Raw genomic sequence first — 12,549 nt, forward strand, 5'->3', positions numbered from 1 at the left:
GGCTCAGGGGATAGGGTCCAGCAGGGGGTGTGTGTGGGTGCACGAGGTCTCCCCGGCTCACTCTCGGTATTGGCGGTGGCCGGTGATGTGCTCGGTGTAAATGTCCCGGGACCAACGGATAGTGTCCGAGACCATGAGGCGTCTCATGAGCCGCGCGTAATGACGGCCCACCCCACAGGACCTCAGCACGCGTTCGTTACACGGGTCCCAGGCACCCAGGGCCCCAACGAGCAGAGCGTCGACGTGCACCTCGTAGCCCTTGGTCCGCAAGGTGTCAGCCAGGGGGGCGTATTTTTCGAGCTTGCGGGCTCGGGCTTCGCGGAAGGCCGGGGTCCTGTTCTCGAACGGAATCGCTACGTCGACCAGGATGATCTTTTTCCCCACCTCGTCCGTGACGACGATGTCCGGGCGCAGCGGCCTGTCGGTGCCAGGGACGGTGCGGTTGACAGCGATCTCTCCCAGACGCGGGTTGATGGCCTTCACTAGACGGTCCTGGACGGCGTTGTGGCGTAGCTGCCAGGCTCTGGCGTGGGGCTTGCAGCAGCACAGGACGTGGGGCAGGGTTTCGTTGACGTACCCGCACTTCCTGCAGCGTTTGTCCCGGTTCCCGTGGCGGATGGCACCGTTGAGAGGGACGCAATTCAGCCGGGCGCGGTGAATGAACCGCCAGTCGGCGAACCGGGTGAAGCTAACTTAGCTTAGCGGGGGTGAGCGGAGCGGAGCGGCTCACAGGTCGGTGAGCGGAGCGGCTGGAGGAGCAGCTAGCAGAGCAGAGCCTTGTGGGAGCGGCCCGAGGAACGAGCGGAGCGGAGCGGCATGGCTCACAGGTCGGTGAGCAGAACGGAGCGGAGCGGGGCGGAGCGGAGCGGCACGGCTCACAGGTCGGTGAGCGGAGCGGAGCGGCGCGGCTCACAGGTCGGTGAGTGGAGTGGAGCGGCGCGGCTCACAGGTCGGTGAGCGGAGCGGAGCAGCTGCCAGAGCAGTTCGTGGTGAAGGCTGTGGTGGAACCCCACGGAGAAGCAGCCGGTTGGCCTCGGATCACGTAAGGTGCCCCTTAACACCCTGCTCACCCCCCCCCTTTGAACTCTGGGGCTGCACTGATCATGGACAGAGACTTTGGGGGGTTGCCGGACTTTTGTGATTCTTGGGTTGCTGGACCCAAGAGACTTTGGGATTGGTGGACTTTTGGGACTTTGGTGATTCTTGGGTCGCTGGTTTCAAGAACCAACGGGAGAGGACACGGCCCAATTTGCTGGGGTGGGTCTTCGCTCATGGTTTGGTCTAAGAACTCTAGTTGTGGTGTTTTTCCAATTTAATGCTGATGTTGTTTACCTCATGTTATTAAACATTTTCTGTTACACTCAGACTCCGTGCTTGCGAGAGGGGAAGTATTGCCTCTTAGAGACGCCCAGGGGGTGGTATGTAATTGTCCCAGGTCACTGGGTGGGGGCTCGAGCCGGTTTTGCATTGTGTTATTGAAACGGAACCCCTAGATACAGAACCCGGCCCTTGTTGCTGCCAACTTAGATGGGCAGAAGGGTTACATATGAAAGAACATGCCTGAGGAATTGGAGGTGATTTATTAGATACTTACTTAGACTCATAGACTCTAAGGTCAGAAGGGACCATTATGATCATCTAGTCTGACCTCCCGCATGATGCAGGCCACAAAAGCTGACCCACCCACTCCTGGAAGAATTCTCTCCCTTGACTCAGCTGTTGAAGTCCCTAAATCATGATTTAAAGACTTCAAATCGCTGAGAATCCTCCAGCAAGCGACCCCTGCCCCATGCTGCGGAGGAAGGCGAAAAACCTCCAGGGCCTCTGCCAATCTACCCTGGAGGAAAATTCCTTCCCGACCCCAGATATGGTGATCAGCTGAACCCCGAGCATGCGGGCAAGATTCTCTAGCCAGACCCTCTGGAAAAAGTTCTCTGTAGTAACTTTTAATATCCCATCATTGACCATTGTTGCTAATTACCAGCGATGGCACGTTATTGACCTATTGACTAAAATCACTTTATCCCATCAAACCATCCCCTCCATAAACTTATCAAGCTTAATCTTAAAGCCAGAGAGGTCTTTCGCCCCCACTGTTTCCCTCGGAAGGCTGTTCCAAAACTTCACCCCTCTGATGGTTAGAAACCTTCGTCTAATTTCAAGCCTAAACTTCTCAACGGCCAGTTTATATCCATTCGTTCTCATGTCCACATTAGTACTGAGCTGAAATAATTCCTCTCCTTCCCTGGTATTTATCCCTCTGATATATTTAAAGAGAGCAATCATATCCCCCCTCAACCTTCTTTTGGTTAAGGTAAACAAACCAAGCTCCTCAAGTCTCCTTTCATACGACAGATTTTCCATTCCTCGGATCATCCTAGTGGCCCTTCTCTGTACCTGTTCCAGTTTGATTTCATCCTTTTTAAACATGGGAGACCAGAACTGCACACAGTACTCCAAATGAGGTCTCACCAGTGCCTTGTATAACGGAACCAACACCTCCTTATCCCTACTAGAAATACCTTGCCTAATGCATCCCAAGACCGCATTAGCTTTTTTCACGGCCACGTCACATTGCCGACTCATAGTCATCCTGCGATCAACCAGGACTCCGAGGTCCTTCTCCTCTTCCGTTACTTCCAACTGATGCGTCCCTAGCTTATAACTAAAATTTTTGTTATTTATCCCTAAATGCATAACCTTACACTTCTCACTATTAAATTTCATCCTATTACTATTACTCCAGTTTACAAGGTCATCCAAATCTCCCTGCAGGATATCCCGATCCTTCTCCGAATTGGCAATACCTCCCAACTTTGTGTCATCCGCAAACTTTATCAGCCCACTCCTACATTTGGTTCCAAGGTCAGTAATGAATAAATTAAATAAAATCGGACCCAAAACTAAACCTTGAGGAACTCCACTGGTAACCTCCCTCCAACCTGACAGTTCACCTTTTAGTACGACCCGCTGCAGTCTTCCCTTTAACCAGTTCTTTATCCACCTCTGGATTTTCATATCGATCCCCATCTTTTCCAATTTAACCAATAATTCCTCATGCGGTACCGTATCAAACGCTTTACTGAAATCGAGGTATATTAGATCCACTGCATTTCCTTTATCTAAATAATCTGTTACTTTCTCAAAGAAGGAGATCAGGTTGGTTTGGCACGATCTACCTTTCATAAAACCATGTTGTAATTTGTCCCAATTGGCATTGTCCTCAAGGTCCTTAACTACTTTCTCCTTCAAAAATTTTTTCCAAGACCTTGCATATTACAGATGTTAAACTAACAGGCCTGTAGTTACCTGGGTCACTTTTTTTCCCCTTCTTGAAAATAGGAACCACATTAGCTATTCTCCAGTCAAAAGGTACCACCCCCGAGTTTACAGATTAATTAAAAATGATCGCTAACGGGCTTGCAATTTCTCGCGCCAGTTCCTTTAATATTCTCGGATGAAGATCATCTGGTCCGCCCGATTTAGTCCCGTTAAGCTGTTCAAGTTTGGCTTCTACCTCGGATACGGTAATGTCAATCCCCACTCCTTTATTCCCATCCGTCTCGCTTCTACTATTCCTCAGCCTTTCATTAGCCTCATTAAATACCGATGCAAAATATTCATTTAGATATTGTGCCATGCCTAGATTATCCTTAATCTCCACTCCATCTACAGTCTTAAGCGGTCCCACTTCTTCTTTCTTTATTTTCTTCCTATTTATATGGCTATAAAAGCTCTTGCTATTGGTTTTAATTCCCCTTGCAAGGTCCAACTCTACACGGCTTTTAGCCTTTCTCACTCCATCTCTACATGCTCTGACTCAATAAGGTAGGTTTCTTTGCTGATCCCTCCCATCTTCCACTCCCTGTACGCTTTCTGTTTTTTCTTAATGACCCCTTTGAGACGCTTGCTCATCCAGCTCAGTCTAAATCTCCTGCCTGCGAACCGTTTTCCCTTTCTCGGGATACAGGCCTCCGATAGCTCCTGCAACTTCAACTTGAAATAATCCCAGGCGCCTTCTGCCTTTAGATCCCTAAATATGTTAGTCTAATCCACTTCCCTAACTAGTTCCCTTAATTTATTAAAGTTAGCCCTTTTGAAATCGTAAACCTTAGTCTCCGATTTAATTCTGTTAATCTTTCCATTTAGTTTAAACTGAATTAGCTCATGATCACTCGAGCCAAGGTTGTCCCCTACAACCATTTCCTCAATGAGGTCCTCACTAATCACCAAAACCAAATCTAAAATGGCATCCCCCCTCGTTGGTTCAGCAACTACTTGATGAAGGAATTCATCAGCTATCACGTCTAGGAAAATCTGAGCCCTATTATTGTTACTAGCATTTGTTCCCCAATCTATATCCGGGAAGTTAAAGTCTCCCATGATTACACAGTTCCTATTAGTATTTACTTCCCTAAAAATGTTAAAGAGTTCTCTGTCCATATCCAGGCTAGATCCCGGCGGTCTATAGCACACCCTAAGCACTATCCCAGGGGAGGCTCTAGTAGTTCTTTTACCCAATGTGAGTATTGCCCAGACAGACTCCGTCTTATCCATTCCATCACTTATTATTTCTTTACAGTTTACCTCATTATTGACATACAACGCTACTCCCCCACCTTTACCTTTGATCCGGTCTTTCCTAAACAGCACATATCCTTCCATACCTGTACTCCAGTCATGACTACTGTTCCACCACGTTTCAGTTATTCCTATGATATCTGGTTTCATTTCTTGGACCAGGAGCTCTAATTCCTCCATTTTGTTACCTAGGCTTCTTGCATTGGTGTATAAACATCTTAATTTATGCCGTTTGGCCTCTCTCACATTTGTTATCCCATTTGGTATGGACACCGTACTGCTAGTATGACCTATTAGTCTAGTATCCACCCCCCCCCCTCCTTATGTCCAATCTCGTCCCCCCCGGCTATATCCGTTCTTATCTCATTGTCCTCCCTCTCAATGTTATAATCTGGTGTGGAAATTAACTGGACATCTCCCAACCATCTCCCCCAAATTCCTAGTTTAAAGCTCTTTTGATGAGATGAGCCAGCCTTCCTCCCAGAAGTCTATTTCCTTCCCTACTCAGGTGAAGTCCGTCCCGTGAGAACAGTTTTCTGTCCCCGAAAGCCTCCCAGTGGCCATACATCCCAAAGCTCTCTTTATAGCACCACTCCCTTAGCCAACTATTTATCATCACAATCCTGTCACCCCTTTGCTGCCCTTCTCTAGGAACAGGCAGAATCTGACTGAAGATGATCTGAGCCTCGATTTCCTTAAGCGTCTTCCCCAGCCTGGCATAATCTCCCTTGATTCTCTCTTACTTTTACAGTGGACATGAACTGTTCCATTGAAACATTTTTTAAAGGGAATGTAACAATAGTGAGACTAATATCTTCTTGTTAGCTACAAATAAAAATTGAAACATCATGTACTTGTACTGAATATGCTTAGTAATGGACTTTGAGTGAAATTGTGTGATTTGACTCTGGGGAATGACATCACAGAATGTGGACGCGAAACAATAGCATGTTGCATGATTGAGAATGTGTTATTATCAACATGGGGCACAGCAAATCAGGTGATACATTATGTAAGAGTGAGACAATAATATGAAAGCAAGTGTGTATATATGTGAGCAATAAATCATTTCGATCATTAATTAAAAAGAGATAGAATGGATTTGTATCTATGTCCAGAAACTGGAGGGGGGGAAAAAAGGAAAGCAAAGTTCATTTATGCGGTCCGCTAATGTACTCTCTAAAAATTCCAGAAACTTTATCAAACGATTAACTAGCAAATCCTCATCTGATTGGAATACTAAAATTGTTCAGCATCCCAGACAAAATGATGGCCACAACTGCGGACCACTCATCTTAAAGGTATTGAATACTAAATTGCAATTATCATTTGTTATGTATGTGTAATTATCCAGGGTGAGAGTAAATGCCAGAGATTACCAGTGGGCACTGTACCGGTGTCCTTGCCAAGGTGTGTGGGGTGGGCTTGTGGCCCCAGAAGGGATGAGGTCTGCGGCGGAAGGTGCAGTGCTGGGGGGCCAGATTTCACCAGCCAGCCCTTCCTGACAGCCAGTGCCGGCTCTGGTTTTTTTGCCGCCCCAGGCAAAAAAGCCTCCCGCCGCCCCCCGCCCCTGGCGGGGAGCGCGGCAGGGGAGGGCGCCGAGCCCGGCCGCAGGCCCACTCTCCCGACCGGCCGGAGCGCCGGGGGGAGGGCGGCGAGCCCGCCGCGGCTTCGCTCTCCCCAACCGGCCGGAGCGCCGGGGGGAGAGTGGCAAGCCCGCTGCGGCTCCGCTCTCCCTTGCGGCCGGAGCGCTGGGAGGAGGGCAGAGAGCCCGGCCGGGGCTCTGCTCTCCCCGGCGGCCAGAGCGCCGGGGGGAGGGCGGCAAGCCCAGATGCGGCTCTGCTCTCTCCGGTGGCCAGAGCGCCGGGGGGAGGGCGGAGAGCCCGGCTAGGGCGCCGGGGTGAGGGTGGCGAGCCCGCCACGGCTCCGCTCTCCCCCCAGCGCTCTGGCCGCCGGGGAGAGCGGAGCCGCGGCAGGCTTGCCGCTGGGGAGAGCGGAGCCGCGGGCTGCGGGGAGGGCGGCAAGCCCACCGTGGCTCTGCTCTCCCTGACCGGCCGGAGCGCCAGGGGGAGGGCGGCAAGCCCGCTGCGGCTCCGCTCTCCCCTGCAGCCGGAGCGCCACGAGGAGGGCAGCGAGCCCAGTCGCGGCCCGCTCTCAGGCCGGAGCGCCGCGCCGCCCCATTCCAGGTGCCGCCCCAAGCACATGCTTGGTGGGCTGGTGCTGGAGCCGGCCCTGCTGACAGCTGCTGCTGCAATGGCCAGGAGCACCAGGCCCTTGTAAATTGCTAGTACCCAGGGCCCCTTTCGCTCCCCCATTGTCGGTGGCTCTGCCAGTAGCATCCATCAGCGTTGCCGGACCCTATGGCAGGGCTGCTGATGCGGTGGGGGGGAGATGGGATAAAGGGGGCAGCGACGTTAAAGCATAAAGCACTGCCACAGCGGAAGTGTAACATCAGCTGTGTACAGGCCGCTACCGGTGGCCAGTTCTTACCGGTACGCTGGACCGGCCCACTTTCACCTCTGGTAATTATGATGTTTATTCTAAATATCAGTGTTGTTCGTTTGCAGAAACGTATTTGCAGCACAAAGACATCAGTACGGTAGAAACAAAACAAGAGGCTAATACTGCGTTTAGAAGACATATAGCAAATCTTCCAATGAAGGAGTCAGGTAATTACTTTCTACCATGTACTGTGGACTCATTAGGCACATGTGAAGATAATAGGAAGAATGGAATTATGTCACGTAGCAGACAGTTATCTTAATACCCCTAAAGTGGGATATCTCACAGGTTTGGTTCTGTAATGGTGACTATAAATCAATAATAATTGATTATTTGACTCCCTTGGGGAACAGATGGGCAGGATACCCTGGGAGAATAACATGAGGAGCACAGGAGTCCAGGAGAGCTGGCTGTATTTTAAAGAATCCTTATTGAGGTTGCAGGAACAAACCATCCCGATGTGTAGAAAAAATAGTAAATATGGCAGGTGACCAGATTGGCTTAACAGTGAAATCCTTGCTGATCTTAAACACAAAAAAGAAGCTTACAAGAAATGGAAGATTGGACAATGACCAGGGAGGAGTATAAAAATATTGCTCAGGCATGCAGGAGTGAAATCAGGAAGGCCAAATCACACTTGGAGTTGCAGCTAGCAAGAGATGTTAAGAGTAACAAGAAGGGTTTCTTCAGGTATGTTAGCAACAAGAAGAAAGTCAAGGAAAGTGTGGCCCCTTACTGAATGAAGGAGGCAACCTAGTGACAGAAGATGTGGAAAAAGCTAATGTACTCAATGATTTTTTTGCCTCTGTCTTCACGAACAAGGTCAGCTCCCAGCTGCTGCACTGGGCAGCACAGCATGGGGAGGAGGTGACCAGCACTCTGTGGAGAAAGAAGTGGTTCGGGACTATTTAGAAAAGCTGGACAAGCAAAAGTCCATGGGGCCAGATGCACTGCATCCAAGGATGCTAAAGGAGTTGGCGGATGTGATTGCAGAGCCATTGGCCATTATCTTTGAAAACTCATGGTGATCGAGGGAGGTCCCAGATGACTGGAAAAAGGCTAATGTAGTGCCCATCTTTTAAAAAGGGAAGAAGGAGGATCTGGGGAACTACAGGCCAGTCAGCCTCACCTCAGACCCTGGGAAAATCATAGAGCAGGTCCTCAAGTAATCAATTCTGAAGCACTTAGAGGAGAGGAAAGTGATCAGGAACAGTCATCATGAATTCACCAAGGGCAAGTCGTGCCTACTAACCTAATTGCCTTCTCTAACGAGATAACTGGCTCTGTGGATGAGGGGAAAGCAGTGGATGTATTATTCCTTGACTTTAGCAAAGCTTTTGATACGGTCCCCCACAGTATTCTTGCTGGCAAGTTAAAGAAGTATGGGCTGGATGAATGGACTTGTCATAACTATAAAGGGAAGGGTAACAGCTGTCCTGTGTACAGTACTATAAAATCCCTCCTGGCCAGAGACTCCAAAATCCTTTTCCCTGTAAAGGGTTAAGAAGCTCAGGTAACCTGGCTGGCATGTGACCTAAAGGACCAATAAGGGGACAAGATACTTTCAAATCTTGGGGGGGGAAGGCTTTTGTCTGTGTTTTTTGTTTGGGAGTGTGTTCGTTCTCGGGACTGAGAGGGACCAGACATCAATCCAGGTTCTCCACATCTTTCTAAACAAGTCTCTCCTATTTCAAACTTGTAAGTAAATAGCCAGGCAAGGCGTGTTAGTTTTACTTTGTTTTCTCAACTTGTAAATGTACCTTTTACTAGAGTGTTTATCTTTGTTTGCTGTACTTTGAACCTGAGACTAGAGGGGAGTCCTCTGAGCTCTTTAAGTTTGATTACCCTGTAAGGTTAATTTCCATACTGATTTTACAGAGATGATTTTTACTTTTTTTCTTTAATTAAAAGCCTTCTTTTTAAGAACCTGATTGATTTTTCCTTGTTTTTAAGATCCAAGGGGTTTGGATCTTGATTCACCAGGAGTTGGTGGGAAGAAGGAGGGGGGATGGTTAATTTCTCCTTGTTTTAGATCCCAAGGGGATTAGATCTGTGTTCACCAGGAGTTGGTGGGAGGAAGGAGGGGGGATGGTTAATTTGTCCTTGTTTTAAGATCCAAGGGGTTTGGATCTGTATTCACCAGGGAATTGGTGAAAGGTTTCTCAGGGCTTCCCAGGGAGGGAATCTAATTGGGAAATGGTGGCAGCGGAACCAGAGCTAAGCTGGTAGTTAAGCTTAGAAGTTTTCATGCAGGCCCCTACATTTGTACCCTAAAGTTCAAAGTGGGGATCCAGCCTTGACAGGACTATAAGGTGAATAGAAAGCTGGCTAGATCGTCGGGCTCAGTGGGTAGTGATCAATGGTTCCATGTCTAGTTGGCAGCCGGTATCAAGCGGAGTGCCCCAAGGGTCGGTCCTGGGGCCGGTTTTGTTCAGTATCTTCATTAATGATCTGGAGGATGGGATGGATTGCACTTTCAGCAAGTTTGCAAATGACACTAAACTGGGAGGAGTGGTAGATACGCTGGAGGGTAGGAATAGGATACAGAGGACAAATTAGAGGATTGGGCCAAATGAAACCCGATGAGGTTCAATAAGGAGAAGTGCAGAGTCCTGCACTTAGGACGGAAGAATCCCATTCACTGTTACATACTAGGGACCGAATGGCTATGCAGCAGTTCTGCAGAAAAGGACCTAGTGGTTACAGTGGACGAGAAGCTGGATATGAGTCGACAGTGTGCCCTTGTTGCCAAGAAGACTAACCGCTTTTTGGGCTGTATAAGTAGGGGCATTGCCAGCATATGGAGGGATGTGATCATTCCCCTCTATTCGACATTGGTGAGGCCTCATCTGGAGTCTGTGTCTAGTTTTGGGCCCCACACTATAAGAAGGATGTGGAAAAATCGGAAAGGGTCCAGCGGAGGGCAACAAAAATGATTATGGGGCTGGAGCACATGACTTATGAGGAGAGGCTGAAGGAACTGGGATTGTTTAGTATGCAGAAGAGAAGAATGAGGGGGAATTTGATAGCTGCTTTCAACTACCTGAAAGGGGGTTCCAAAGAGGATGGATCTACACTGTTCTCAGTGGTACCAGAAGACAGAACAAGGAGTAATGGTCTCAAGTTGCAGTGGGGGAGGTTTAGGTTGGATATTAGGAAAAACTTTTTCACTAGGAGGGTGGTGAAGCACTGGACTGGGTTACCTAGGGAAGTGGTGGAATCTCCTTCCTTAGAGGTTTTTAAGATCAGGTTTGACAAAGCCCTGGCTGGGATGATTTAGTTGGGAATTGGTCCTGCTTTGAGCAGGGGGTTGGACTAGATGACCTCCTGAGGTCCCTTCCAACCCTGATATTCTATGATTCTATGATATCTTTAAGTACAAAAAAATTTGAATGGGGTGAATGATTGCTATTGATTGACCAGTTACATGAAATGGGTATTTTTATATACAGGTGCAGTAAAATAAAAATTTGAGAAAATATGACTGACAAAAAAGATATGTTCAAACCAGTGACTGGATTAAAATATTGACATTAATTAATAAATCAAGATTTGCATTTTCATTGTTGGTCGTAACGTATTCATCATTTCATAGCGCTATATTTATTTTTAAGAAAGCATGGAGGACTACTGCATATACTACAACCTTGTCAACTGTGAAAAGGAAAGTGAGGATTGCACAATGGTAAGAAACATAGAATTGTATGAGAAATAAATGCCATAAATTGCCTAAGGATCATGATTCTTGTGAAAATTCCACATCAGTAAACATTTTCATCATGCTGATAGGCATATGTTAGGTAATGCTGACATGTGGACGGAATAGCATGAGTGAGTGCAAAGTATGTGTAACATTATAACGTCTGTAATTTCATTTTCTCAATTGTTACTTATCAAAGGTCCAGTGTGATTCTTGCAAGAGGTTGGCATATGCCCTGCATTACAGAAGGAACTAATCAAGAAAACCTGACTGATGAGGAGAAAGAGTACAACTGCAAAAAATGTGCATAGTTCACTTCTTTACCAAAACAAAACAAACAAAAATGCTTAAATGCCTCTTGTTCAAAACATAATGCAACCAAAAGAATTGTTTTTATTTATATACCAGATTATAATAATAAATGTTTTTATTTGAAAAAAATATTCTCTGTATTTGTGTCCACGTGTATAATGCAAATTATAAAAGCCAATGAAAAAATTCAAAGGGGCCACTCTGGTATCACCTTGGGCTCATGGGCAGGCTCCGTACCCCCAAACCTTACCTCCCTTTTCACGTACTCACACACAAAGTGAAACAGCACATCTCAATCATCCAATATATCGATTTGGCACATTAGCAAGGAGGAAGCAAATGGTGAGTGTTTTCTATCAAAAACCCATCCCTCCTGATTCGCAACCCCTGGACCAGGTGGTGCAAGGAGGAAGCAAATCGTGAGTGTTTTCGACAAAAATCCCAATCCCTCATGATTCGCAACCCCGGGGCCCAGGCAGTAGCAAGTCCTGAGCAGTAGCCAAGATAGTCACGTTTGCGTGGCGGAAACTGCACCTCGTTGCAAAAGGGGAGGGTTGCTAGCCTGAGTAACCCCGGCAATCTCTCCCAGAGCTGCATTCCAGTTGCTCTTGGGTTCTAGTGATCAAGGGATTGCACTGCAGCCCCCCCACCCCATCCCCCAGACCTGCTGCTGGGGTCGTCACTTCCTCTGGGCACAGGGAGCTTCTCTCAGCATTAAGGAGGCATTGTACGTAGAAGCCACTGTGTCAATGGGCATAAAGGAGACCTGCAGATCCCGGGGAGGGGGGAATAAGGGGCGTTTCTATGTAGACTGGGGATTGTTCCAGAGAGTCCCCAATATCATCAGACAAGGGGGTGATGGGTCGCAGTCCTAGAGAGGCTGCCCAGAGTAGCTGGGGACAGGTTTCTCGGGGACACCCTATCGTAGGCAAAGGAATGTAGTTTTCCCCCTGGGAGTTACTTCCATAGGACTTTGAAAGACCATGAGAATGTATTTACATCCCGCTTACACAGACCTCTCAAGCTAACCATGGGTGGAATGACCCCATCAATTGCACCAGAGGGGACAAGAATGAAATGATTTGCATTTAAGCAGACACAGCTCCCACGAGGGAGAAAGCAGCAGGACACAATCTTCAAGACAGACCCCTGGCCCCTGCCTCACAGCTGGAAATAGACTTGTCTGGAGGTCATTGTTATGTTCCCCTGGTGTTATCTGGATCGGAGATCTGCTAGGTCACTCTAAAACCTCGACTCTGGGAGCCAGCCTTACCCTGCTTTGCTGTGAGAACCCCCACTCCTGGGCTCTTCTCGCTCAACCTCTGGCATGTAAGCTGCTTGGATTGTGCAACCGAATGATACTAGCCAATATCTCCGGTCCCAGACACAACCCTAGGAACTTCCATCTTGGGGTATGTCTACACTACGAGAGTATTTTGATTGTACTTAAATCG

General features: G+C 48.0%; 1 long non-coding RNA gene across 1 annotated transcript; it reads left to right on the plus strand.

Annotated features, from left to right (window-relative positions):
- The first annotated feature begins 4,542 nt into the window (after window positions 1-4,542).
- On the plus strand, window positions 4,543-11,185 carry LOC128848372 (uncharacterized). Its single transcript, XR_008447013.1, has 4 exons — window positions 4,543-5,882; window positions 7,149-7,250; window positions 10,698-10,768; window positions 10,983-11,185. It is a non-coding gene; the product is annotated as an uncharacterized LOC128848372 (long non-coding RNA).
- The last annotated feature ends 1,364 nt before the right edge of the window (window positions 11,186-12,549 follow it).

The sequence above is a fragment of the Malaclemys terrapin genome, chromosome 13 (genome assembly GCF_027887155.1).
Source record: "Malaclemys terrapin pileata isolate rMalTer1 chromosome 13, rMalTer1.hap1, whole genome shotgun sequence".
In the NCBI taxonomy this organism is placed as follows: Eukaryota; Metazoa; Chordata; order Testudines; family Emydidae; genus Malaclemys; species Malaclemys terrapin.